This window comes from Bidens hawaiensis, unplaced genomic scaffold (genome assembly GCF_021521415.1).
Source record: "Bidens hawaiensis isolate Kalapana, Puna unplaced genomic scaffold, B.hawaiensis_p1.1 tig00000536_1, whole genome shotgun sequence".
Taxonomy (NCBI): Eukaryota; Viridiplantae; Streptophyta; class Magnoliopsida; order Asterales; family Asteraceae; genus Bidens; species Bidens hawaiensis.
In genome coordinates, this window is record NW_027491034.1 from 5,411,312 (window position 1) to 5,436,017 (window position 24,706).

At 41.0% G+C, this 24,706-nt stretch overlaps 1 long non-coding RNA gene and 1 pseudogene across 1 annotated transcript; one reads left to right on the forward strand and one right to left on the reverse strand.

The window, feature by feature from the left end:
* Positions 1-487: 487 nt before the first annotated feature.
* LOC143635127 (chlorophyll a-b binding protein CP24 10A, chloroplastic-like) lies at positions 488-16,741 on the forward strand (annotated as a pseudogene).
* A 741-nt stretch (positions 16,742-17,482) lies between these two features.
* Positions 17,483-18,198, reverse strand: LOC143635677 (uncharacterized). Its single transcript, XR_013154106.1, has 2 exons — positions 18,000-18,198; positions 17,483-17,889 (listed from the first exon to the last, which is right to left on the reverse strand). It is a non-coding gene; the product is annotated as an uncharacterized LOC143635677 (long non-coding RNA).
* Between the last annotated feature and the right edge of the window lie 6,508 nt (positions 18,199-24,706).

Below are 24,706 nucleotides of genomic sequence, written 5' to 3' on the forward strand. Positions count from 1 at the left end.
AAGATCAAAATTAACTAGTTATGAATCTTGAACAAGAACATAAAGTTTATGGATGAATACTTAAGATATATAGCTGAGTTTCTTGATGAATATGGTCCCTAGCTGCTGTACCAAGTTGTCCGAAGCCTCCTTCTTCACTTGGTCACACAAGATGCAAAAACGACTTTCTTTGAAACCCTAGATGCTGCCAAACGGAAGTTTTATGGCTGGTTGATGCTGATTTCGGGATTTAGGGGCTGTTAGGGTTTTTTTTTTCTTTTGTTTAATTAATATATTATGCATGTAAGGCTTCTAACTTGCGGGCTTGGGTCGGGCCTTGAGTTGTAGTCTTCAAAGTTTCTCAAATAAGCCCCTAGAGTCTTCAAACTTCATTCTTTTTCCACCAACTTTCATAACCTACAAGTAAATATTCAATTTTGTAAAATCAAGCATAAACAAACCATAAAACTTAATAATTAAACTAAAAAGCAATTAAAACATGATAAGAATGATACAGAAAGCAAGTGTGTTATACAACACATCAGGAATATATAAATACATAAACTTAAAAAACTAAAATTTAAAAAAATAAAAAAAAAAAACTTAAAATCAGCCAATGATAGGTTCAAACTCAGGACCTATGGATTATAACATCACAGCCACATCACCAGCCTCTATTTTGTGTTAAATTGTAGTCTTAAATCAATAACTAATAAAGTAATATTGGAAATATTCAAAAAAAAAAAAGAATTAAGTGGTTGACACATTGCAATCATTTATTGGGCCTGCACTAAAACACTGTAGCATTAGGTTTCTTTTTATATATAGTATAATGTTCTAGTATTATTTTATAGTATTGTTAATTAAATTATTTTGTTTATTTAATAATAAAATATTAAGTATATAAAAAATTATGTAATTAGTTAAAACCATTACACTTGATTTAAATAAACTTTAGTGAATTCATATACATATTTGCCTACTTGGCATCTATGTGGCATTTTAGCTTAACAATTAGTTAATCCAATACACATAGTCTAATTAGTTTTCTGCCATCAAAGGTGACGGCAATTTAATCGACCCAAGTGGCTCGATGGCTCCTAAGTGTCATTGATTGCTTAGTTACTTTGTAATTATATTTGAAAGATGATACTGAATTTGGTTAACTAAAGGTTGGGGGAGTTCAGGCTTGACCCGCTCGGTCTAGGCAAGCGCTCGACATTTCTAAAATGGTACCGAGAAATCGAGATGATTCACGGGCGGTGGCCATCGTGATGGTTCTTAGTATCTTTGTAGGCCAGGCATGGAGCAGCATCATGTGGTTTTAAACTGGGGCGGACTCTGGTGCAATCACCTCGTTTTCATTTGGGACTTTGCTTAGGGCCCAACCAGGGGCGGATCTAGTATGTGATTTGCGGGTTCACGGAAACCCACTGAGTTTCAAATTTTTAATAGAACGCCTATAGAGTTAAGGTACCAAAAAAGACCCAAAAACCCTTAAGTACTACCCGCGGGTCAATTAAGAGCTCTTCACATGTCACCCGCGGGACATACGGATCACCCGCTAAACCGTCTAAGGAAGAAACACCCACATGACGTATGCAGAAGCATCCGGGCATCCTCAGAGGTCATCCGCAAGACGGAGTATCCGTCCGACCGGGAGGCAATGCTTAGGACAGCTGTAATTAACTAATTACTTTCTAGAAGATTTACCAAGTTGCTTTCTTGGGCAATACGTGACCTCTCGGCTAATGAATAAAGGACACCTGGCAAGGCCGTTATAACCGTGCACATGGCCAAGGTTATTTATCATCCTATCGCATGAGGACACGTGTCCAGGTTGTTATTCATGCACATGCGACGTATACTTGAACCTATCATTTGAGAACACGTGTCCAGGTGGTTATGAGAGCATCTTCTGAAAGGGACAGCTGGCCCAATCACCTTCCTACATCCTTCGGCTATAAATACCCTCTCAATCTCCATGAGGTATTCATTCACTCTCACTGTACTTACTCTAAATGCTTCAGTACTTTCACTCTTAGGAGCTGTACTGATTCTCACGCTGGAGGGTGGTTATGGGAAGAACCCCCCCTCTTGTCCTTCCCGTGACGAGACTCACGGTGTCTGTTTTGCAGCTTCCGGTCATTGGACTTTGGGAAGTTGTACTCATATTGTGTTGGTTGTTATCGTATCCTACCATGTGGACTCATTGGATCCAGGACCCTTTAAGGGGATCGGATCCGTGTTTCTTCATTGGCGCCATCCGTTTTGGTGTTAGAACTGCATAAGTTTTCATTGGTTTTTTGGTTCGTTCAATATGAGTAAACTTCCTGAGGGGCCGACGGGAACTCCTGCACCTACTTCACATGTTACTAACACAGAAGCACCTGAAGGTTTTACTTCAAATGTTTTTTCACGTATCACAGCTCCGGGTTCACGAATCAGTGATACAACACCGGGTGGTCATACCCTCGAGCGTGTCACAACACCAACTGGGCCAACCCCCACCGATTTGGGACGCGTTACGGCACCAAAAGGTTCCAATCTGGGTGACCTCGGACGAGTTATGGGAGAAAATTGCCGAACTCTATCAGTATTGGGTTTGGATAACGATTCAGGCGATTCTGATCTGGCGAGGACTCATCGACATAATTCCAGATCTTGAGGACCACTGTCTCTAGAAGAGTGGCTCTGCATACAGCAAGAGAGTTTGGAAGCTGAATATGAGCGTAGAGTGCGCAACGAACGTTTTCATGCCCGCACTCTGACTTATGAAGAATCTCCCCGGAGATCTTTTTCTCCCCCACCAACAATGAGAGGAAGTAAAATCCGTTATAGTCAACAGACGGAACAAGAGTTTGGTGAATTACGGAGGTTGCGCCCCCGTCCTCGTATGGACATGCGGATGCCATCTTACGTAGACGAATTCGACAGTTATGATTCAAGTTATTGCCCAAGAGACTTCAGTTTTTACACTGGTGACAGCAGGATGTGTCCGCGTGAAAGAAATAGTTGCCCACAGGATATAGTCCGCCACACAGAGTATCAGAGCGACGCGGAAGAAGATTTCACTAAACCGTATCGCCCAACAGCTTTTGCTGAGAAATCGAAGTTCATTACAAGCATCGCTACAACACCTTTTCCTGTCAATGCTAAAATACCTACATCGGTGGGTAAATATAACCTTATGACTGATCCAAGCGATCATCTTCAAAACTTTGTGGCGGTAGGTGGTGTTAGCAGATGGACGCTCCCTTATTGGTGTCACATGTTCGCATTGACACTAACAGGGGCAGTGCGAGAATGGTTTGAAAAGTTACCTGATGGTCAAATTTCCAGCTGGGATGATCTGGTGAAAAAATATTCTCAACAATTTAGCTAGCAAAAGAAGCATACTCGTGACCAGTCAGAAATTTTGGACGATATCCGCCGAGATAATGAATCCGTGGAAGATTTTATTACTCGATTCAACGACGAGAGTCTAAACATCAGCGGAATCAGCAAAGACATGCTTCGCGGTGCCTTCCGCAAGAATGTCAAATGTGATGCGTTGATCCACACACTAACAAGTAGAGATGGAATGCCACAAGAATGGGATGATATCTTGACCGCAGCGAAGTTATATGCCAGAACGGAAAAAACTTTGGGGTATAACAATCCAAAGCAGAAGTTAAAAGTGGAGTTCCAAACTCTACGACCTAATAAATAGGCAAAGGGGCCAATCTGGTCAAGACTTTAGCCGAACACGGAGGTGTCAAAACCATTCGACGCGAGATCTCTCATTGTCAATAAAAACAAAGCGGGACCCTCAAATCAAGGTCCCAACAATTGGACTCCACTATCAAAGACCCCCGCCGAAATCCTCACCACAGAGAATGTGAATTTCAGGAAACCACAGTCACTCATGAGGAGGTCGTTCCTCGATGCCAAGAAACATTGTCGTATCACGACGACATCAGTCACAACACGAACGAATGTAATGCTTTGAAAACGAGATTGAGGCGGCTATGAAGTCCGCGAAACTTGGACATTTGTTGAAAGGTGGATAACCCAGGACTGATAAGGCTCCCGCGGGAGATAACCAGGGCCCGCCAAAAAAGCAAGTCAAGGACTTAAATGTTCATATGATCCAAGGCGGACACAAGGTTAGGGGAAAGAGGCGAGAGTATGATGAAGTAGAATGGAAAAAATGAGCCTGTGATTTTTCCACATATTAAAGGCGGACCTTGTAACAAGAATCCTTTGATAATAACTGCCCTCTTCGGCCATTATCGTACGCAATATGTTTTCTTTGACACTGGTAGTACATCTGACATTATGTACGAACAGTGCTTTGAGCAACTCGATGAGGAGGATAAAGAGAGGTTGAAACCTATTCATGCTCCTATATCCGGATTTGGAGGGGAAGTAATGCTCCCGCGAGGGGTAATATCCTTCCCGGTTACTCTTAGCGATGAGATTCATACAAGAACCGAGGAAGTTGAGTTTTTGGTCCTTCCAGCAACTTCCAAGCATGACATCATCTTAGGGTGAAAAGAAATCGGTGACTTTATTGCTCACCAGTCCACAGCTCACGGCGCGGTATGGGTTCCAACCCGCACCGGTGTAGCGATAATTCATGTTAATCGACATTGCTTCACAACAGAAAACTCAAAGCCCAGCAAAATTCCAAAACAAACTCAAAGGACTGAACCCGAGAAATGGGTACTAAACAAGAAATTTCCAGAACAAACTGTAACAATTGGACCTGCTATCTCTGAGATAGTAAGGACTTTTTTGAAACAGTTGCTAACAAAGAACGTTGATGTCTTCGCGTGGCAACCCGCGAACATGACCAGGGTTCCGCGACAGATTGTAGAGCACAAGCTGCGAGTGAACCCGGCGTTTATTCCAATTGTACAAAAGAAACGTAAGATGGGTCCGGAACAAACAAAAGCAATGAATGAACAAGTTCAGGACCTCTTACAGGCTGGGATTATCCGTCCAATCCAATATTAGACTTGGGTCGCCAATCCGGTTATTGTCACTAAGAGCAATGGGACATGGCAGATGTGTATAGATTTCAAGGATCTAAACAAGGCGTGTCCCAAGGACTGTTACCCATTTCCGGAGATCGATCATAAGGTTGACGCCATAGCCCAATTCAAATTCAAATGCTTTTTAGATGCCTACAAAGGCTATCATCAAATCAGCATGCCGGCGGGTGATGAGGATAAGACAGCATTCAGAATAGATTAAGGCACATTCTGTTACAAAATGATGCCGTTTGGTTTAAAGAACGCGGGGGCAACATATCAGCGATTAATGGATATAGCATTTAAAGAACAGATCGGTCGAAACTTGGAAGTTTATATGGACGACCTTGTGATAAAAATTATTGAGGAAGATCAAATGTTGAGAGATATCGAAGAGACATTCGAAACCTTAAGGGGGTATCAACATGAAGCTGAATCCAGCCAAATTTTCGTTCGGGATGGAAGAAGGAAAATTTCTTGGAGTAATTGTTACTGGTGCGGGCTTCAAGGCTAATCCGGATATAATCCAAGCCGTAGCCCGCATGCCTTCTCTTTCCTCCCTCAAAGAGGTTCAGATGCCTAATAGTCGATTGGTTGCCTTGAATTGTTTTTTGGCGAATCATGCAGCTAAATCCTATCCGTTCGTCTCAACATTGAGAAACTGCCTCAAGAAGGCACATTTTAAATGGACCACAGAAGCTGAACAAGCTTTCTTGGAGGTCAAAAAATGTTTGATGGAACTACCCACGTTGACAGCACCTTCCGCGGGGGAACCTTTGACGTTGTACTTGTCGGCACTAGACATTGCCATTGGGGATTTACTCCTGACGGACAGAAAGAATGTTCAGACACCGATCTACTACGTCAGCAGAACGTTGTCAGACCCGGAGACCAGATATTCAATGCTGGAAAAACTTGTTTTAGCAATGGTCTATGCTGCCCAACGCCTCCGCAGGTACTTTCAGGGGCACCCCATCAATGTGTTAACTGAATACAAACTCAAGAACATTCTGAGTAAGCCGGAATTGTTTGGGCAATTGGCGAAGTGGGAAATCGAGCTGGGTGAACATGCAATAGAGTATAAACCCATGCCAGCAATTAAGGGGCAGGTGTTGGCGGACTTTGTCACTGAGGTTCCACGACACAAAGAGAAAGAATGTTTGATTGAGCAGCAACCCCGAGCACCTCCTGAACAAGGACAAATTTGGTTAATATTTATGGACGGAGCTTCAAGCAGCGAGGGATCTAGCGCATGCCTCGGACTATTCAATCTCGAAGGCCACGAATTTACATACGCCATAAAGTTAGACTTTAAGAGTACTAACAACGAGGCAGCGTATGAAGCTTTTCTGGCGGGCCTGCGGATAGCTAAAAAGCTCGGGGTGAAACAATTGGAAGCCCGCGTGGATTCCATGTTAATCGCGAGACAGATCAATGGCACGTACGAAGCAAAAAAATGATGTAATGGCTTCATACGTGTCACAGGTGAAAGATTTGATGCTTCAGTTTTCTTCACGTAAAGTAATTCACAAAAGAGAAGCGACAACAAATCAGCGGATGCCCTTAGTAAACTGGATTCGACGAATTTCAAACACTTTGCTAAGGACACCCGCATTGAAATACTGGATCGCCCATCCGTCCCGCAACATCAGGTTTTGGTAATTCAAACTGGAGTAGAATCTTGGATGACACCTATCATAGCATACCTGTCATCAGGAGCTCTCCCGGAAGAAATAATTGCGGCTCCGAAGATAAAACACAAAGCCTTGAACTATCAGATGCATGACGGTTTTTTATACTAACGTTCCTTCCTCGGCCCACTACTTAGATGCGTGGATGCCGAGGACGCGAACTATTTAATCAGAGAAGTTCATGAAGGCATCTGTGGTCTTCATGCAGGCCCGCGTATGGTCGTAGCAAAGCTGATGAATGCCGGATATTAATGGTCGGGAATGCATCTGGACGCTGTGCAGGAAATCAAGAAATGTGATTCTTGCCAGCGTCATGCTCCCAACACACTATGACTAAAGAATAACTCGTTCCAGTCACTTCCGCCTGGCCGTTCCAGAAATGGGCTATCGACATAATGGGACCTTTCCCTGAAGCCCCGGGACGCGTCAAGTTTTTAATAGTAGCCATCAACTACTTCACAAAGTGGGTAGAAGCCAAACCAGTTGCATCCATAACAGCAGCAAGTGTTAAGAAATTCCTTTGGGAATTCATAATCTGACGGTTTGGTCTTCCACTAGAACTTGTTAGTGACAACGGTACTCAGTTCGTGGACAATGGGCTACAAGAATGGTTGAAAGAACTGCATATCTCTCAAATCTTCACATCCGTAGCCCATCCGCAAGCGAATGGTCAGGTTGAGCGAACCAACTGGATAATTAAGGAAGGGATCAAAGCAAGGTTAGGAACTAAATGGACGGGTTGGGTTGATGAGTTGCCCCATGTACTTTGGGCCTTCCGCACCCAAAAGAATTCTAGTAATTCTGAGACCCCCTTTAGTTTGACCTATGGCACCGAGGCCATGATTCCAGTCGAAATTGGGATCTCGTCCGCAACAGTTTTATTGATTGATGATAATGATCATGAACTCCAGATGAATCTTGACCTCCTCGAAGAGAGGAGGGAACTGGCATCGATCCGCGAGCACAATTATAAACGCCAATTGCAGAAATATTGTAACTCGCGGGTCCAAAAGTGTGAGTTTGATGTGGGAGACTTTATTTTCTGCAACAATGAGGCCTCCGGGCAAGTTGGCCCCAACTTGGGAAGGACCTTATAAAGTTAAACAAGTTTTATCTAAAGGTGCTTACAAGTTATAAAAGTTGGACGGGACTGAGTTTCCTAAAACTTGGAACGGGGCCTAATTGAAGAAGTGTTACTTATAGTACGTTTTTCTTTTTGGCCTGCGTGCCTAATTAGATAAGCACAAACTATGTAATTTCATCTTTTGTAATATGGCTTTCGCCTGATCTATGAAAATTTTATTCTAGTCTCATGTGTTGCTATGTAATCGTTTATTGACAAGCAAGAAGATCCTACAAACACTTATATTATGAAGAATAAGACAAAGTGTACTGGATGAAACAAGACTTCTTTATATATACAAATGGGATTACAGCAAAATTGATGAATTAGAAAACAAAAAAAAATATATGTAGAGGAAGCTATGCCTATGATGCCACGCCTTCATGTTCCACATTTTCACCTTCCGCATCGTTCTGGGCGTCCTCATCTTCCTCAGCAAGACCAAGGAAATCCTTTAACTGATTTGTACCATCCTCCTTATCAGCGAGCTCAGATATCTGCTCCGCAAAAGAAAACTTTAAAGTACCAAAAGTTTTTGTTTTCTGGATAAGTACGACAGCAGTATCCTGGTCTTGCAAAATATGTTCTTCCGGAAGCTTGGCTTCTGAAGCAAATTTGTAGCCTTCCTGGAAGCCTATTTGACAGCCAGCTTGTTTGGAAGCATTCAAAAGTACGGGGACACAGTTCCCGAGTTCATCACTCGCCCGAATATGGGTAATAACCTGGTAAATAAAATTGTAAGTAAGTGTTTCACAAATGATCATGATAATATTGAGAAACACAGTTACCTGGGGAATTCCTTCTGCCAATAACCATTTTTTATCCACCTGAGCTCGAACAAGCTCCATCTTATGGCCAGCGCATTCCAAGGCCTGTTCTTGGTTCTTGGAAGCAAGGTTGCTAAGGCGTTCATCCTTGGCCGCTGATTCAGCTTTAAAGCTTTTATCCCGAGTTCATCCAGCTGCTGCTAGAGAACGACTTTGGCTTCCTCAGCGATAGAATGCGCAGCTTTTTCTGCTTCTAGAGCTTGAAGGCTCTCCTTAGCCTCATCCATAGCCCCAAGGGCTTCTTTCTTTGCTTCAACCACCTTAGCTTCATGGTCCTCCCACGCCTTATTCATAACCAGCCAGTCTCGGCATATCTCCTGACTGGTGGAAACCGCATTCTCCGTGCAATAAGAATGAGTGTTCAGCAATTCTTGGCGAATGCGGTTGCGTTGGCGCTCCCGCTCTGCAGGAGGAAGGCTTTCCTGCAAATATTCGAAACATACGTCCGAGTCGCTAAAGTTGAATTTTGGCGTAGAGACCATTGCGGATGATGTATTGCATCCTCTTCCTTACGAGGAGGCGGAGACTCTTGACGCCCATAGGAAAATGCACTAACCCCTCCTTGATCCTTGAAACGATGAACATTGAAGGAGGGTGACATAACGGGGTCTTCGGAGTTATCAACCTCCTTCTCCTTAAAAGGAGAGGTATCCGTCACAATGATCGGCTCCTCGGCGGTGTTGAGCGATGACGAAGGTGGATTGGGAGGCAGAGTTGAACCTTTAAGACCTGAAACACCCTCAAAAAGATCTTTCAGGGCTACTGTAAGACAACATTCGTTCGTCAAAAAATACGTTTGATATAATATAATTGTCAAATGTGAAGAATGTTAAATTTACCAAAAGAAATACCCTCGGAAGAAATCTGCTAGAGGCGGGCTTCCAAGTTTACTGTTTTTTGCTTCTTAGACGGGGCGACCTTGGTAGGCTTAACTTTACGTTTACCAGCCGCTTTGGAAACAACCGCGCCAATAGCTTGAGGTGCTACCTCGATGCTAACATCACCAGCAATCTATCGGTCATCCTTAGCAGTGGCATCGGCGTTCTCGTCACCCGCCACTTGGCTGGTGGTGGCCTTATGATCTTGCTTGCGGGTCAAACCTACAGTTGAATGCATGGTATTAGTAGCATCAACTGTTAACCTTTCTTCGCAGAGTGATGACTCCTCGCTAGACGAAAGGAGTACAATCACTCCGCTGGAAGTAACAGCAGTCACGGGTCAAGGTTGTAAAATGCCCCACCTTTCTGAACAAACTCCTCACCTTTAGCGTACATCGTCTCGGAAACCATGGGTTCCGAGGGAAACGCAGTGGGGAATAAAAAATTGACGCGCGTACGCTCCAAGGTAGGCGCGTCCCTCGAATTGATTGGACGGCGCACCATCAATCCTTCTTCAAGGTCTAATAGAGTATCGAAGGCGGAACCCCTTACCTGTATAAACAAAAATAAAAGTCAGGAGTCAGGCACTTATCAATTGAATATTGAAACAACACTAAACTTACTTTTATTTGGCCTCTCGTAATAAGGCTCCAAATCAGGGAATGGCCAAAAACGGCTCATCTTAGCACTCACAATCGCCCCCTCGTGTATTGGGCGCATGGGAGTTGGTGGTGCGGTTAATGTTGTGAACCAAGGAAGATTCTCATGGGCAGCATCGGGAACCACCGGCATCTTGTCCTCCGCCTTACAATAAGCCATCGCAAAGGGAATAACATCCTCTCGGACCCAGAGAAACTTCGGCTTCCAGCCATAGAGGCTACAGATCCATTCAGTACCGATAGCTGCCTTCCCAGTAGTAGCAAAGCTATACCAACCGTCGAGGTAGGTCATCTTGTAAAACACAGCAAACATACCGACGGACGGTTTAAAATCATGAGTTTGGCAACATAATTCGAAATGTCGAATTCTTAACATCCCAAAAGGATGGATCTGTGATATATGAATTCTGTATGTTGTCAAGATGGACTGGACAAACCTCATCACTGGAACCCAAAAATTTCCCGTTGTAAAACGATCTACATAGACAGCCATCTTCTTCACGGGTGGTTCGGTCGCAATAGAACCGTCCGCCGGACGCTCCGGCTCTCACTCCGGCGCCAGACCATATATATTTACAACGTCGTTATAATCCTTCTCCTTGAGGTTCACGACAACCTCATGAATAGCAGGAGCACTCTTCTTATCTCCCGCCATCTAAAATGGACCAATATGTTAGATTCTAGCAAAGAACTTATATTGGAAGCTTAAAAAGATGGAATGAAGAAATCTCAGATTTGCTTTTGAAAAGAGAATGGAAGAAATCTGTAAATGATAAAGATTGAATGGAGGTGGATATGGTCTATTTATATGCATCGCAATTAATGCGACTGACGGACTGCCAACGGAGAGAGAAAAAGTGGACCAGTGGATGATGGACACGTCAGGCGGGAAAGACGAAAAAATGGGAACAGGCTGTCAAAAGGCGTTTCACACGTCTTGTCAGTTGCCCAATGTCATTCTCTTTCCGCCACGTCATCACAACCATCCCACTTGCAAAAATTCATATTATTCATAAACCAAAGATATCTCACAAAAGATATTATCTTACATATAATATAATATTCACAAGACAAAAATTTCACTTTCATTCATAGTCAAAGGATAGTTACCAAATATGAAAGAAATTACAAGTCTTAGAGACTAAATCTAGCCTAAGAGTTAGGAGCTGATGTATCTTCCAGAGGTGTTGATGGAGTGTCCTCAGGAGGAGTGGACGGAGTGTCCTCGGACTCATCATCCAGAATGTTCCTCAACTGTTGCACACCGTCGTCGGCGGAAGCAAACTCCGGAAGCATACCCTGCAACGGAAACACTAGATCATCATATTCTTTGATCCGCATGCCATATTCTTGCTTGACATCAAGGCCATGAAGCGGATGATCCTCAAAAGAGCGACTGGTCTAGGAATACATCATTCCTTCATTAAAACCCGTCACGCGGCCAAGCTGGGTTGAAGCAGCAATCAAAAAGGCAAAGCTGTCAGTCAGCTCCAGACTTTTCTTAACGTGTCGAATTACCTAACAAAGGAAAAATAGTTCATAAGCATAAACAAAATTAAGTAGGTGAGGAAAGATATGTAAGAGAAACTCACGAAGTCAATCCCTTGACCCAATAACCAGTGGCGGTCTTGCTCAACACGCTCCGCCCTTTCTTGAAGCGCCGGAACCCGTCAGCTGCGCGGGATTCCGCTTCGTCACGAGCTTGCAAAAGCGAGTCATAAGCAGCTTGTATTCCAGCAGCGCTTTTGTCCTTAAGTCAGCTTTCTCTTTTTGCAACTTAGTTCTGCTTCAAGCTCTTGAATTTTGGCACCTTGGCGGGTCACTTGGTTCTCCAAAGCTGAGTTAGCCTCAAGTGCCTTAGCTAGGTCCTCATTCTTCCGCTGGGCATCGCCGCGAGCAGCTTTGAGTAGTGAATTTTGCATCTCGCAGGCTTCTTTCCACTGGCGGGCAGTAGTAGCATTCCGATCTTTCTCATTCTTCAAGGCAATATTTGCATCAGATAATTTCCATTTCTCATTAATTGCCACGACACGATGCTCCTCAGCTTCTTTCCTAGCATCCTCCGCAGCTCGGGTCATCTCGCCCAGCTTCCCACCTATCGTTCGCCATTTGCATAATATTTTTTGTCCGCAAGCCAAAGTGTTGGCAAAGGACGAAGAAAAATCAGTGTGAGGATCATGACGAGAACGTCCACGCTGGTGAACTCATTCCGCAGGAGGCACGCACTGATTAACGAACGTCATGCAGACATCCGGGTCAGTAAAACGAGACCCATTGACAATATCCCAGTCAGGGACAAACAAATGATAGTCCTCGCCCAGATTCGTTTCTCTGCAATAATCAAAACTTGATGCAAGGAGGCGAACGGGGATTGAGGAAGATTGTTGAGGAGCACTTCGTGTTGCTACCTCCACATCACCTTGAAAGGATTGCCCAAATGGAAAACTTCTTCCCCCACCCTTGGGTGGAAGCAAAAAAGTAGCAGAAAGTTGTGGAGGAGGATGAAGCGGGGATTCCTCTGTTCTGAAGCCTTCCTCATTCACGACAGGATTTTTTTCCTAAAAACCGGTAGCATCCCTATTCTGAAAAAGATAATCCAGAGAATTATTACCCTCCGATTGGAGGTTCAGACCTTCTACGTTTGCCTTCGCATGAGGAGTGGGAGGCTTATCTTCCTTCTCCTTCTCCGGAGGAGGGGACGGTTGCTTCTCAGAAGTAGGTGTTGGCAACGGTAGCTTGTCTGACACAACACTCCCGCCAACAACCATAGATGGATCTGCACAGTAAAGTAACATCTAAGTATCGATCAAGATAATGAACTGTCAAAAGATAGTACTTACCAGCCAATGTTTTCATGCGCTCAGCAAGATTGACCTCCTGCTTTTTGGGGCGATGGGTCCGCCGCTTCTTTTTCGCTGATCCTTCTCCGGCATCCGCGGTACTTGCACCCGCATCACTTGCCTGAGAAAACCGAAGAGTCCTCTTGTTCCTCAATTCTGCCAATAGGTAGGAGACATATGAATATTCGGGAGCATCGTCAGAGTTCCTCCTCTTCTTGGGTCGCAGAATCGTCACTCGATGATAGAATGACGACCACCCCATCAGAATTAAGGGCGTTAAGAAGAGGATGGCTTAAAACATACGCACCTGATTGATAGGTAGCGTCCAAAACTACTGGTTCGGCACGCACCTTCACAGGAAAAAGAAATTGATCTTCTGTCTTTTCAAGGGTAGGTTTATCTTTCGCATCGCGAATGCTCTTCCTGGTACAACCTCTATCCTCAAAAAGAGCATATAACATGGGACCCGGACCTGAAAGAGAAAACAGGAAAAATCAATCATAAAGTTTCAAGCAAGACAAAAATAAATAGGGCAACCTACGTTCATCCGAACCGATGAAAACAGGTTCCAAATATAGAGATGGCCATAAACGGCTCATACCGCCCATACAAGGGCTTCCTCAGGCAATGCCCGCATTTAGGTTGGTTCCGAAACTAGAGCGCGAAACCAACCCCGACCCTCATGAGGGGCCGTAACAACCTCTGGAATCGCCCCACCTACAGGGCGACGGACCATAGGGACCGGAACAACGTCTTCTGAAATCCAGAAGAACTTGTGGTGCCAATCTTTGGAACCCCCCTTATGCAGAGTGCCAATAACCCTATCTTCTCGGGCATAAAACATAAACCACCCACCGCGACTGGCCATCCGGTAGAACACCGGGAAACGATCAACACATGGCAACATCCCCTTCGCCGTACACACGAATTCGAAATGACGAATTAGCATAACAGCGAGAGGATGTAGTTGAGATAAATGGACCCCATAGGCACTCAGTACCTTCATGAAGAACTTCGTCATTGGAAACCGGAAATTTCCATACTCGAAGTAGTCAGAATATACGACCATTTTGCCAACCGGAGGCAAGCTAGCCACAGATCCGGCAGTAGGGAACTCGGGCCCCCACTCCGATGGGATTCCATAAGTACGAAGTAACGCTTCGTACTCAGATACATCCCACCTAATCTCCGTAGTATCTATAGTTGGTGCTACAGATCCTGCACTATCAGCCATCGATTCGTTTAAAAATGGTAAGCAACGAGCAATCGTGACGAAAAGTAAAGATATGGCTAAGATATATTGAGAAACACGAAGAAAATCCAAAGAAATCAAAGGCGATAAAACTTTGAAGAGAAGTTAAACTCCACTATTTATACCCATCGCAATTAATGCGATGGGATATGAACAGTGGAGAGAAGACGTCGAGATCCAATCAACGGATGCCACGTCATGCGGGAAATTCGAAAAAGCAAAAACGTATACAGTCGGCTACAGTGACAGCCGGCATAAACGTCACATCTTCTGACACACACGCCTGCAAGCTGTCACCTCGTACTCTTGCATGGTTATCCAATACAAAATAAAATCACCACAACTTGTAAATTTCAGAAATTCCCAAAAAACACCCTTAAATCCAAAATTTCACCCGCATAAAGTACTTCACGCAGAAGAAACACTGGACTAGGGGGACTTATAGAGGTAGGGTACCAAAAAGACCCAAAAACCCTTAAGTACTACCCGCGGGTCAATTAAGAGCTCCTCACAAGTCACCCGCGGGACATACAGATCACCCGTTTAACCGTCTAAGGAAGAAACACCCACATGACGTATGCGGAAGCATCCTGGCATCCTCAGAAGCCATCCGCAAGAAGAAATATCCGTCCCCACAAAATGACCGGGGGGCAATGCCTCAGGACAGCTGTAATTAACTAATTACTTTCTAGAAGATTTACCAAGTTGCTTTCTTGGGCAATACGTGACCTCTCAGCTAACGAATAAAGGATACCTGACAATGCCATTATAACCGTGCACATGGCCAGGGTTATTTATCATCTTATCGCATGAGGACACGTGTTCAGGTTGTTATTCATGCACATGCGACGTATAACTGAACCTATCATTTGAGGACACGTGTCCAGGTGGTTATGAGATCATCTTCTGAAAGGGACAGCTGGCTCAATCACCTTCCTACATCCTTCGGCTATAAATACCTTCTCAATCTCCATGAGGTATTCATTCACTCTCACTGTACTTACTCTAAATACTTCAGTACTTTCTCTCTTAAGAACTGTACTGATTCTCACGCCGGAGGGTAGTTACGGGAAGACCCCCCCTCTTGTCCTTCCCGTGACGAGACTCACGGTGTCTGTTTTGCAAGTTCCGGTCATTAGACTTTGGGAAGTTGTACTCATATCGTGTTGGTTGTTATCATATCCTACCATGTGGACTCATTGGATACAGGACACGTTAAGGGGATCGGGTCCGTGTTTCTTCAACGCCTATATAAAAAATTAGAGTGAACCCATATATAAAACCTTGAGTAAACCCATAAACAAGTCAAATCATGGTCTAGTGGTTAAGACTTTGCATTTGAACTGAGAAAACCCGAGTTCAAATCCTCTTTGAAGCATGGTTTTTTCCTTTTCTTATCTTACTTAAAATACTAAGCTACTCCAAAGCGACCTGCTCTATCCAACTTTCTGGTTAGTGTTCTTTTTTTTGCTTTTACAAAATTTACACTTACTGAAATTAGTTGTTGAAACTTGATTCTCTACTATGAGAAAGTAGTCGAATTCATGGCATTCATGGGTTCTCCCAACGGAAGATGCCATGAGGTCCGCAACAAGTGTTTAATGATAAGGGAAGAGGTTTTCGTTCTATAGAATAGGTTAGGGTATATCATAATTGTTGATTATTTATATTGCTCATTGTTCATATTTGTCGAGTCATTCTTCATACAATGTTGATTATGATACAATAACAGTATAAACTCCCTTGAAATCTGCATTGATGTAGCAGCGATTGCAATTGTGTGCTAGTCCTCAAAGTTATATTTGATTTGATGAATCTGCAAATTTAGTTACCTGACTTGAAACTTAACTATTAGTTTTGTATATCTTTAACTTGCTGATTTAATCATTTTAATGCTTCTTTCTAAGTTGACATGTGCTAAGTTTTTTTAACAACTCATTCCAATCCGAAACAAATATATCATATTCTAAAACTACAAACTGTGAGTACCCGCACAGCCCATTTTCCCACATATAATCACTTGTCTTTGTCTATACTACAAAGGGATCTTTGGATTACCTCACGTAGAACAGTTTAACCGACCCAAAGTTTTTTATGCCCGGTCTTTATGAAAATTGTGAACCTACGTGAAAAAAATCTTGGATTCGCCACTGGGCCTAACTCATGCTAATGGGGTTGGGTTGAGAGCAAACGGTGGGTTGGCTTTTTCAACCCTAAGTCCCGGTCTGTTGACTGGGCGACCGCGGAGTATTTTGCCAACGCCACTGGAGAACTGAATTATCCATATGGCAAATTTTTATTTGACCCGTTATGCTTCGCAAGTACGATCCAGAATGGGATTTATGTTCTGGGTACCGAGAAGCTTGAGAGGTTGAAGTTGTCTGAGATTACGCATGCAAGGATAGCAATGTTGGCAATGTTGATATCCTATATTTGAGGCAGGACAAGGGAAAACACCAGCTCTTGGGTTGTAGGAATTTAAATGATTGTGTTATGTAACATGTAAATTATTTATTTAGAGGGCTCTTAAAAGCTAAGCTTGGTTTGCTTTGTGTTTTGAAACGAATAAACTTCTAAAACAATGTGTTTCTGAATCAAGTGAAGTCGTGTTAATCGGTTTATGTAGCCAGCATGCTTCATTGTTAAGCTTTAACTGAAACTCTCTCATTAAGGCTCAACACAGGTCAGCTCGGTTATTAGCTAAAACCGAATTTATACTTGTGTTTTCGTGTTAAGATTATCATAAAAGACTTGTTTCTGTTATTGGAATGATGGTTCGGTTAGTGTCGGCTAGTGCTAACTTAATTAACAAATCTAATTGTATTTTGGTTTGAATAAACAACTAATATGATTTACAAATATTATACGAAAACATTTCCAACACATAACATAATATTTATAATTTTTATATGAAATAGAGATATAAATGTTGCTTTCAATGTCAGTTTGGATAATTCGGTTAGTTATACACATATAACCATAGTCCATAACTGAACAAACCAAACAATCTGTTTCTCAATTGTTTCACCTTACTTTTGTTATCACGGTTATGATTTTGGCTATTCGGCTTTTTTGCTGATCGCCAACTTTTATACATACGAGATACAGGCTCGAGGGGTACCCTTTTAACGGTTTTCTATATCTAAGCTTGGGAATACAAAGACCTACCCAACCATGATCCTCTTAACCAAACTATATTGCTTCAAATTTCAAAATGATCAAGTCCCCCATTCAAATAATAAACTAAAAACAGCAAGATTCCATTTAGTTCTTACACGCTAATTCATGCAACAAAAACCGCTGAATACTTAAATATCAAACATTACACAACAAAAAAATGGAAACCTGAAAATCAGCTCAGATCAGGTTAGCTAGTGTTACCCATGGCCAGTATGAACTCACCTTCACAAACGACTTCACCCCCGACATACGCCTTCCCGTCCATCTTTGCAATTCAAAAGCGTTTTTGAAGTTTTGTGAGTGTCATTCTCATGACCAAAGTATCTCCGGCCACCACTGGTTTTCTAAATCTAACCTTGTCTACTCCAGCAAACACAAAATTGTCACGCGACCCGCCCACTTCTGGTTGCAGCATCACCACACCCCCAACTTGTGCCATTGCCTAGAAAATATTTAAATATATATTAGAACACGCCATCAATGTCAACCAACAAATATGGCAACAATAGACTGAAAGGAAGATAAAAGTGTAAGTGTAAGACGGTAGGGTACCTCAACCATAAGAACACCAGGCATGATGGGTCTGTCTGGAAAATGACCAGGAAAGAAGTTATCATTAATAGTGACATTCTTGATCCCAACGGCAGAGACACCTGGATTATACTCAATCACCCGATCCACCAAAAGAAACGGAAACCTGTGGGGTAAGATTTCACGAATCTGATTAATATCAACCGCGGTAGGAAAGGCAGGGTATTCTGAAAATCATATTCACAATGAAAGAATGAGTTAATTAAAAATAGAAATATTAAATTGAGTGGCTGTCAACTTCTGTGGTGGTGGTGGTATCAACGACGGCTGTTGGAGTACAATTGGCGATGAATCTGGTGTTGTTGAGTTGAGTGGATAACAAGATAGGAGATCTGGGGAAAGAGAGTTGGTTGAATGAGAGCTTTGAGTTTTGAGTGGTTGGGTTGAGAATTGGGGAGATGAGTGAGTGAGTAAGAGCCATTATTGTTGAATGAATGAATGAAATCAATGAGAGGTGGTATGTATTTGAGGAGGTGAAGAAATTGGGCGGAGAGTTTGGGAGATGGATGGCTGGCGGAGATGTCAAGAGTGTCAGTGTTTGGGAGTCTCACTTACTTAGGAGGTGGGCGGGACTTTGTTGGAGAGTATATACCACCAGCTTTAGCTTTAGAGATATCCCCAGATGATCTAAAATATACGTATATTAGGGCACCCGGGCTGGTGCGTGGTGAGGAGCCGTGATGGCTATCAAGTTGTGAGGGGGGAGTTTTCGAGAAATGTGAACGTTGGAGGAGGGAGCCATTGGATTGAATCAGATCTGCAATAAATGTTATCATTGGGGGAGAATTGACGACCGGAATTATACGACGATGGTGGAGTGGCGGTGGTGGACGACCGGAATTAGATCTGCGGTGGACGGAGTGGTGGTGGACGGTCGGAATTATACGAAGGTGGTGGAGTTAGAGTTTTGGATGAAGTGGCGGAATGGTGGTGGACGGCCGGAATTTTACGACGGTGGTGGAGTTAGGGTTTTGGATGAAGTGGCGGCATGGTGGTGGACAGCCGGAATTATACGACGTCAAAGTGGGTTTGGGTGGGTGTGGGTTTGCAAGTTATACCTTCACACCACCATTGGATGTGGTGTGTGAGGAAAATGGAACCACCCCCCCCCCCTAGGGGACTCGGGGTGGAGCGTGGTTATTCTTTCTAGTCGAGCCTCTCCCATCACGCGTGATGGCTTGGCAAACACCGTCGAAGGCCCTCTTATCACGCGTGATGAGAGGATTAGCGTGATGGCTATCACGCGTTTAAAATCCAAGAAATTGTACCGTTGGGGATTTTGACGGTTGGGGGGGGGGGTTTAAATAAAAAAAATTAAACAATATAAATAAACAACCATTTCAATCTAACTCAAAACTAAATCCAAGTCAAAACACTCTCAATCTTACACTTCATTCAAAACAAAAAAATATGGAATTTCCGAACAACTTGGTTCCCTTAGACACCGACAGCTCTTCGTCTTCGGACGATGACATTGCCGAATGGTTCCCGTTGTTATATAACGAACTTGAAGGCCCGAGCCGTCCAAAATTAAAAATGGTGGATTGTGATTGTATATGCCCACGAAGTGCTAACGAACGACTATTTTGTGGAGGAGCCGAAATACAATGACGAGACGTTTAGGGAACGCTTTCGTTTGCCGAAATCTTTATTTTTAAAGATTGTAGCCGACGTCGAAGCAAGCGAAGAATGGTTTCAAGAATCTTACGACGCGAGGGGCAAACGAAGTTTTACGGTGCTTCAAAAATACACATCCGCTATTCGTCAATTAGCGACAGGTATCCCACCCGACCAATTCGATGAATACTTACAAATGTCTGAAAGAACTTCACTTGAATGTCTACAATTCTTTTGTAACGCGATTATTAAATTGTATGGCAAAGAGTTTCTGCAAAAACCAACAAGACACGACATTACACGTCTTTACGCCGCGCATGAGGCTGGATGGCATTTTCCAGGATGCTCGGTAACATCGATTGTACACATATTGAATGGAGGAATTGTCCACAGGAGTTTCAAGAGGCGTATGTTAGGGGTGATATCAAACGACCGACCATCTCACTTGAAGCGGTTGCGTCAAATGATTTATGGATTTGGCATTCTTATTTTGGTGTTCCCGGCTCAAACAACGACATCACTATTCTGTACACATCACCATTGTTTCAGAGCGTAACATATGGTACCGCACCTTTATGTCCGTATTTTGTCAACGGGAGATATTGCAGACGTGGCTACTATCTTGTCGATGATATCTACTCGCAATGGTCTGTTTTTGTGAAAGTCTTTTCGTTTCCTGTCGAGGACAATGAAAAAGCGTTCAAGAAGTTGCAAGAATCGGCAAGAAAAGATGTCGAGAGAGCTTTTGGTGTCTTAAAGGGTAGATGGTGCATACTCAGTCGACCGGTTCGTACAATGAAAAAACCCACGATCTCTAGCTATGTATATGCATGCATCATATTACACAATATGTTAATAAAAGAAGATGGACGTGCAATTTCTCCTGATTGGGTACCGGATCCTCCTACTCAAGTTCCCGTTCCTGATGATGTGCAATTAGACTTGTGGGATGACAATATTCACCATCGATTGAGATGGGATCTAGTTGAACTTATAGGTTCTTTAGGTTTGGATTTTCCTGATTCAGACGAGGAGTAAATGTTTATTGTAACTTTTATTTTTTAATTCTAATTTTTAAGTTGTATTATGTTCTAGTAAAATATTGTTTATATTTTTTAAGTTACAAAAAAAAAAAATCCTATCACACCGCACCACCACCCCTACTAAATTCCATCACTAGTGATGGATTTGGTTGGGGTGAAGTGTCACCATCCCATTGGGTGTGATGGGCGATGTAAATGAAACCAACCCCCCCCCCCCCCATAAGTAAAACAAATAATTAGATAACGTCTAATGAATATTGTAACGCTACACCATGTAAAAGATTTTGATAAGTTTGAGGAATTCTCGACTTTGTCATAATGACAACATAAAAAATAACATGTTAACTCATTCAATTTTGTGAATATTTTTCTTCATTTGAGTATAGTTTTGCATGACATGCTTCTCATACAACATCATAATCCCCATTGAAGGAAAATTTATTACTAACACAAATGTTTAAAATTTGATAAAAGTTACAAGCATTGATAGACACGTTTTCTTAAAGTTTAATAGTCGATAGGAAAATAGTCAATTTGTCAAATCTCGAACCTTTTGATTACTTTCAAAAATGCCCTTGAAATAAATTTGAAACCAGAATGATGTCTAAAATTTTAACTTTCATCTGTTTGGCATCTTCAAGTCAACACTTTAAACCCGTAACAAATTTGACGATAAATATGTTTGCATTCCCAAACTTTAAAATACTCAGATACCTATTTTTGACCCGTAACAAATTTTAATCCAAATGTAGTTAACTTGTACCAAAAATATATTTACTAACTTTTGACCCATAACAATCAAGTTTAAGTTCCACAATAAACCTGAAACAATCCTTGATTAAAAAACCAAGAAATTAAATATGATAAACTTTGTTATATATAAAAGTGATCGATATATAATATTCTTACATTTTAGCATATATATAGTTTACTAAATTAACCAAAAGAATAAATGAATAGAGTTAAAACATATATTTGTAATTTATAAACTTATATGACATTTATAAATAATAATAATAATAATAATAATAATAATAATAGATAAATGGATCGATTTTATAAAAAATGATCGACTTTTATATATATATATATAATTTAATGATTAAAAAAATGGCACTGTAAATGAAAGCATGTTCGAGTTTTGTTTTTCTTTACAATCTTCAACAATATACATAGTATAATATGTTAATAATAGTATTTGAAATTATATTCTTTTTAATATTTAACAAAGATGGTTTGTCGTTGATTTTTGAATTTCACCAAGTGATGTGGTGAAAACAGTAAGTAATAAAAACTAGACCTAAGACTCAACTACACAAAACACCGGCAAGTGAACCGGTCAATTATATTAAAGCTAAGTAAGTCCGGTTATCGAACCCACAAGACTCTATAAATTACGTTAATTAACTAATTAGACTCGACTTACGACACGACTATTTATTATTAATGTTTTTAAGGGGGTTTTTAGACTAATATTAAACTAAGAAAGTAAATAAACAAGAAAACTAGAAACAAGCAATTAATCCCAAGATTGAAACCAATAAGATAAGGAATCTATTTAGGTAAGAATCCCATGTATCAACAATCATCAAGCAATGGACAAATAACATGATATGGAAACTGATTTCTAAACGTATTCATCTAACAAACCCTAGAGTACCCTTGACCGAATCAAATGACATCCCAAAGAATAATTATTAGATTATTAAGCAATCAGTTATATTGATTTCCTCACGAAACACTAAACTCTTGATAACTTGATAAGCTTACCACGACATCATGAACAAGGATCAACACAATAACCAAGCAAGAATTATGTCACTAATCTAGCCTAGAATGCGATTGACCGAGACACATGAACAACTCCTCACCTCACAGCTATTGGAATTTAGCAGAACGTTAAAAATCTTAAATCAACTATCAACAAGCATCTATGATCTAATAGGCCTATTCAATCACAATAATTAAAACACCAAGTAATGATTAAATATAAACCCTAAATATAAAGAACACAATCAAGAGATATAAGATCTATGTGAAGCAAAAGTTAACAATCAATCAAGATAATGAATACTCATATGCATCATGAAAGCAAAATCAAGTCTTTACTACTAAATCAACAAATCCATAATCAAAACAATAGTCCAAAGCAAGAATCATGCATCAAAACATGTTCATCAAACCTAGGTAGACATGAAGTCTAGCCTAGAATCATTATTAAAAACGAACCCAAACAACTATTAAAAGCAAAGAAGGACCTGATAAAAATAATGAACAAGGAACAAAAGTTTAGAGGGATAAAACCCTTGTTAATTGATCCTTGAACACCTCCTTGCAAGAACTCTTGACCCTCCTTGATTCCTAGCTTCAAAACTCCTTCAAAACCTTGGTTTTTCTCCTAAAATCGGCTGCCACAACTTGTTTTTTCGTTTAGGTTTGCAATCCTTAAGTTTATATAACAAGAAACGGGCATGGGCTACAAAATATTGCTGACCAGAACACCTAGGCACCACGCGAAGGGCTTGGCCTCCCTGGTCGTGCGGCACGGCGCACACCAGGAGGCAATCTCCGAATTTTTGCTTTCTTTTATTGCTTAATCGTTGCTAGATCTTGTGTAATTCTTTCTTGAACTCCAAGCAACGATAGAAATCTTCTAGGCCTTCTTTTCCTTGACTCTCAAGCCACCATCTATATGAAAATATAACAAAACATTATTGAAGTAATCATGTAACCATTGATAAGCATAAACGAACATTGACTTCACATGAAATGATAGAAAGAATTAGGTTTAACATGCAAGACACCAAAAGATTTAAAACACGTCAAATATATAATACTTGACCCAAAACCTCAAATACTAAAAAAAGAACAAAACACGAACTAAACCGAACTCAAAACAATAAATAAATATAACTTTACAAGGGATTCGAGATGTACAAATAGATGTATATCACCAAGTATTTTGGAATATATAGTAACTAGTTTTAGAGCTCGTGTAACACACGAGATTATCCAAATTATAAAATTATAAGTAAAGAAAATAATTACATATATATTAGTATATATACTATGTGTATATAAATTGATTTTATTTATATCACAAAATGATTTTTTTATATGAATTTAATAAAAAATGCACGTGCAAAAACGCCCAAGAATGATCCTTTGATTAAAACCTTCATTGTCAGTATCATATATGTGTAATTGAAAGAATTCAGGAAGAAGACTTCTAATACAATAGTAGTTCTGACCACTCGGCCTAAATACCGAAGAAGCGTTACCTTTATTGATATATTTATCAATTTACAACCCATAAAAAGAAAGGAGAACATTTAATTATAACGACGGATGTTCTTCAAAAACTATGTTTTTCTAAGCTAAACCATGAAAGATTTTGATAAGCTTGACATCATAACAAATAACATGTTACCCATTCAGTTTTGTGAATATTTTGCTTCATTTGAGCTTAGTTTTGTATGGCATGCTTCTCATACAACGTTCTGATCACCATTGAAAGAAAAGATAATGCTGACACAAATGTTTTAAATTTGATACAAGTTAGAAGCATTGATATGCCTGGGGTGGTATGTCGTAAGTGTTCACTATCAATTCTTAATTTTTAATAGTCGAGGGAAAATATTCAATTTACCAAATCCCAAACCTTTTGACTTGTTCCAAAAATGTCCTTGAAAATAAATTTGAAACCCAAATCATATTTAAAATTCGAACTTTTATCCGTTTGATATTTTCAAGTCAACACTTTGAACCCGTAACAAATTTGACGATAAAACTAATTGCATTTTCAAACTTTTAAAAATACTCAGATTTCTCATTTTTTAACCATAACAAATTCTGACTCAATGTAGTTAGCTTGTACCAAACAATCTTTTTACCAGTTTTATACTATAAAAAACCAAATTATAAACTTCAACAATATACATAGTAAATTATGTTAATGATAACATTTGAAATTATATATATTCTTTTTGATCTTTAACAAACATGGTT